Source organism: Bos mutus, chromosome 3, assembly GCF_027580195.1.
Source record: "Bos mutus isolate GX-2022 chromosome 3, NWIPB_WYAK_1.1, whole genome shotgun sequence".
In the NCBI taxonomy this organism is placed as follows: domain Eukaryota; kingdom Metazoa; phylum Chordata; class Mammalia; order Artiodactyla; family Bovidae; genus Bos; species Bos mutus.
In genome coordinates, this window is record NC_091619.1 from 38,256,487 (window position 1) to 38,262,252 (window position 5,766).

The window sequence follows — 5,766 nt, forward strand, 5'->3', positions numbered from 1 at the left end:
TATGATATTACTACCAATGCAGTCATACCTCTGAGTTAAGATCATTTCCAGGAGACTCTTAAAATAATCATTAAAATTTAATTCAGTTGACATAAATATTATTAAGCCTTTAAAACTACGGTTTTTCCAGTAGTCATGTATGGATGTGCGTGTTGGACTATAAAGAAAGCTGAGCACCAAAGAATTGATGCTTTTGAACTGTGGTGTTGGAGCAGACTCTTGAGAGTCCCTTGGACAGCAAGGAGATCAAACCAGTCAATCCTAAGGGAGATCATTCCTGAATATTCATTGGCAGGACTGATGCTGAAGCTGAAACTCCAAAACTTTGGCCACCTGATGCAAAGAACTGACTCATTGGAAAAGCCCCTAATGCTGGGTAAGATTGAAGGCAGGAGGAGAAGGGGATGACAGAGAATGAGATGGTTGGATGGCATCACCGACTTGATGGACAGTTTGAGCAAGCTCCGGGAGTTGGTGATGGACAGGGAAGCCTGGCATGCTACAGTCCATGGGGTTGCAAAGAGTCGGACATGACTGAGCTACTGAACCTAACTAATTCTTGTGAGTTCTGCATGACCAAATGTTGCATAAGGGTAGGAAGGTTTCAAAAGGGAGATAAAATCAAAGACAATCGTGGGCCATAGATAAGAATTCCAGGAATTCCAAAGCAAATTAAGTATTAGAGAGAACTCTGAATATTTATTAAAATGTCAGTAGTAAAGAATAGAGAAAATGTATAGAAAGAAACCATAACTGAGGTTCTTTTTTATTCATATTCTTTATTAAAATTATTTATTTTGACATAAAATGCTTATTACATCTTTAAAACACAAAGAACCATGAAGGAGATTTATTTTTCCTTATTCAATTATTTTTTATTTTTTAAGGAATAGCTATCTTTACAGAATGCTCTGGCTTCTTTCTGCCACTTCACTCACTAGAGGAGTGGGTAGTCTTTTGATTAGTTTGGAAGGAAATATTGGACACATATAGCCTAGTTCCTTCTCTCTCTTGGCATTGATTTTTATTTTTTTTAATTTTTCTTCATTTTCTTTTTTAACTTTACAATATTGTATTAGTTTTGCCATATATCAAAATGAATCTGCCACAGGTATACATGTGTTCCCCATCCTGAACCCTGCTCCCTTCTCCCTCCCCATACCATCCCTCTGGGTCATCCCAGTGCACCAGCCCCAAGCATCCAGTATCGTGCATCGAACCTGGACTGGCGACTCATTTCATATATGATAGTATACATGTTTCAATGCCATTCTCCCAAATCATCCCACCCTCTCCCTCTCCCACAGAGTCCATAAGACTGATCTATACATCAGTGTCTCTTCTGCTGTCTCGTATACAGGGTTATTGTTACCATCTTTTTAAATTCCATATATATGCGTTAGTATACTGTATTGGTGTTTTTCTTTCTGGCTTACTTCACTCTGTATAATAGGCTCCAGTTTCATCCACCTCATTAGAACTGATTCAAATGTATTTTTTTAATGGCTGAGTAATACTCCATTGTGTGTATGTACCACAGCTTTCTTATCCATTCATCTGCTGATAGACATCTAGGTTGCTTCCATGTCCTGGCTATTATAAACAGTGCTGCAATGAACACTGGGGTACACGTGTCTCTTTCCCTTCTGGTTTCCTCAGTGTGTATGCCCAGCAGTGGGATTGCTGGATCATAAGGCAGTTCTATTTCCAGTTTTTTAAGGAATCTCCACACTGTTCTCCATAGTGGCTGTACTAGTTTGCATTCCCACCAACAGTGTAAGAGGGTTCCCTTTTCTCCACACCCTCTCCAGCATTTATTGCTTGTAGACTTTCGGATCATAGCCATTCTGACTGGTGTGAAATGGTACCTCATAGTAGTTTTGATTTGCATTTCTCTGATAATGAGTGATGTTGAGCATCTTTTCATGTGTTTGTTAGCCATCTGTATGTCTTTGGAGAAATGTCTATTTAGTTCTTTGGCCCATTTTTTGAATGGGTCATTTATTTTTCTGGAGTTGAGCTGTAGGAGTTGCTTGTATATTTTTGAGATTAGTTGTTTGTCAGTTGCTTCATTTGCTATTATTTTCTCCCATTCTGAAGGCTGTCTTTTCACCTTGCTTATAGTTTCCTTTGTTGTGCAGAAGCTTTTAAGTTTAATTAGGTCCCATTCGTTTATTTTTGCTTTTATTTCCAATATTCTGGGAGGTGCGTCATAGAGGATCCTGCTGTGATGTATGTCAGAGAGTGTTTTGCCTATGTTCTCCTCTAGGAGTTTTATAGTTTCTGGTCTTACGTTGAGATCTGTAATCCATTTTGTGTTTATTTTTGTGTATGGTGTTAGAAAGTGTTCTAGTTTCATTCTTTTACAAGTGATTGACCAGTTTTCCCAGCACCACTTGTTAAAGAGATTGTCTTTAATCCATTGTATATTCTTGCCTCCTCTGTCAAAGATAAGGTGTCCATATGTGCATGGATTTGTCTCTGGGCTTAGTATTTTATTCCACTGACCTCTATTTCTGTCTTTGTGCCAGTACCATACTGTCTTGATGACTGTGGCTTTGTAGTAGAGCCTGAAGTCAGGCAGGTTGATTCCTCCAGTTCCATTTTTCTTTCTCAAGATTGCTTTGGCTATTTGAGGTTTTTTGTATTTCCATACAAATTGTGAAATTATTTGTTCTAGCTCTGTGAAGGATACCGTTGGTATCTTGATAGGGATTGCATTGAATCTATAAATTGCTTTGGGTAGTATACTCATTTTCACTATATTGATTCTTCCAATCCATGAACATGGTATATTTCTCCATCTATTAGTGTCCTCTTTGATTTCTTTCACCAGTGTTTTATAGTTTTCTATATATAGGTCTTTAGTTTCTTTAGGTAGATATATTCCTAAGTATTTTATTCTTTTTGTTGCAATGGTGAATGGAATTGTTTCCTTAATTTCTCTTTCTATTTTCTCATTATTAGTGTATAGGAATGCAAGGGATTTCTGTGTGTTGATTTTATATCCTGCAACTTTACTATACGCATTGATTAGCTCTAGTAATTTTCTGGTGGAGTCTTTAGGGTTTTCTATGTAGAGGATCATGTCATCTGCAAACAGTGAGAGTTTTACTTCTTCTTTTCCCATTTGGATTCCTTTTATTTCTTTTTCTGCTCTGATTGCTGTGGCCAAAACTTCCAAAACTACGTTGAATAGTAGTGGTGAAAGTGGGCACCCTTGTCTTGTTCCTGACTTTAGAGGAAATGCTTTCAATTTTTCATCATTGAGGATAATGTTTGCTGTGGGTTTGTCATATATAGCTTCTATTATGTTGAGGTATGTTCCTTCTATTCCTGCTTTCTGGAGAGTTTTTATCATAAATGGATGTTGAATTTTGTCAAAAGCTTTCTCTACATCTATTGAGATAATCATATGATTTTTATTTTTCAATTTGTTAATGTGGTGCATTACATTGATTGATTTGTGGATATTGAAGAATCCTTGCATCCCTGGGATAAAGCCCACTTGGTCATGGTGTATGATCTTTTTAATGTGTTTTTGGATTCTGATTGCTAGAATTTTGTTAAGGATTTTTGCATCTATGTTCATCAGTGATATTGGCCTGTAGTTTTCTTTTTTTGTGGGATCTTTGTCAGGTTTTGGTATTAGGGTGATGGTGGCCTCATAGAATGGGTTTGGAAGTTTACCTTCCTCTGCAATTTTCTGGAAGAGTTTGAGTAGCATAGGTGTTAGCTCTTCTCTAAATTTTTGGTAGAATTCAGCTGCGAAGCTGTCTGGACCTGGGCTTTTGTTTGCTGGAAGATTTCTGATTACAGTTTCAATTTCCGTGCTTGTGATGGGTCTGTTAAGATTTTCTATTTCTTCCTGGTCCAGTTTTGGAAAGTTGTACTTTTCTAAGAATTTGTCCATTTCTTCCACGTTGTCCATTTTATTGGCATATAGTTTCTGATAGTAGTCTCTTATGATCCTTTGTATTTCTGTGTTGTCTGTTGGGATCTCTCCATTTTCATTTCTAACTTTATTGATTTGATTTTTCTCCCTTTGTTTCTTGATGAGTCTGGCTAATGGTTTGTCAATTTTATTTATCCTTTCAAAGAACCAGCTTTTGGCTTTGTTGATTTTTGCTATGGTCTTTTTTTTTTTTTTTTTTTTTTGCATTTATTTCTGCCCTAATCAAACACAAAGAACAAATATTAAAAGCAGCAAGGAAAAAACAACAAATAACACACAAGGGAATTCCCATAAGGATAACAGCTGATCTTTCAGTAGAAACTCTTCAAGCCAGGAGGGAATGGCAAGACATACTTAAAATGATGAAAGAAAATATCCTAAAGCCCAGATTATTGTACCCAGCAAGGATCTCATTCAAATATGAAGGAGAAATAAAAAGCTTTACAGACAAGCAAAAGCTGAGAGAATTCAGCACCACCAAACCAGCTCTCCAACAAATACTAAAGGATAGTCTCTAGACAGGAAACACAAAAAGGGTGTATAAATTCGAACCCAAAACAATAGATTAAATGGCAACGGGATCATACTTATCAATAATTACCTTAAACGTAAATGGGTTGAATGCCCCAACCAAAAGACAAAGACTTGGTGAATGGATATAAAAACAAGACCCCTACATATGTTGTCTACAAGAGACCCACCTCAAAACAGGGGACACATACAGACTGAAAGTGAAGGGCTGGAAAAAGATTTTCCATGCAAATAGAGACCAAAAGAAAGCAGGAGTAGCAATACTCATATCAGATAAAATAGACTTTAAAACAAAGGCTGTGAAGAGACAAAGAAGGTCACTACATAATGATCAAACGATCAATCCAAGAAGAAGATATAACAATTATAAATATATATGCACCCAACATAGGAGCACTGCAATATGTAAGACAAATGCTAACAAGTATGAAAAGAGAAATTAACTATAACACAATAATAGTGGGAGACTTTAATACCCCACTCACACCTATGGATAGATCAGCTAAACAGAAAATTAACATGGAAACACAAACTTTAAATGATACAATAGACCAGTTAGACCTAATTGATATCTATAGGACATTTCATCCCAAAACAATGAATTTCACCTTTTTTTCAAGCACACACAGAACCTTCTCCAGGATAGATCACATCCTGGGCCATAAATCTAGCCTTGGTAAATTCAAAAAATTGAAATCATTCCAAGCATCTTTTCTCATCACATGCAGTAAGATTAGATCTCAAATACAGGAGAAAAACTATTAGAAATTCCAACATATGGAGGCTGAACAACATGCTGCTGAATAACCAACAAATCACAGAAGAAATAAAAAAAGAAATCAAAATTTGCATAGAAACGAATGAAAATGAAAACACAACCCAAAACCTGTGGGACACTGTAAAAGCAGTCCTAAGGGGAAAGTTCATAGCAATATAGGCATACCTCAAGAAACAAGAAAAAAGTCAAATAAATGACCTAACTCTACACCTAAAGCAACTAGAAAAGGAAGAAATTAAGAACCCCAGGGTTAGTAGAAGGCAATGATTTTTATATGTTGATAAAGATATTCTTCTGAAGTCACTCTGCCTTTCCAGGGGCCCTGCTCCAGTTCAGCCTGTTGAGTATAAATGTCTATTTAATTCTTAAGTTCACTTTTAAGACTGTCATTTGCCCACTAATAAAAACTACAGAGTGAAGTAAGTCAGAAAGAAAAACACCAATACAGTACATTAATGCATATATATGGAATTTAGAAAGATGGTAACGATGAACCTATATG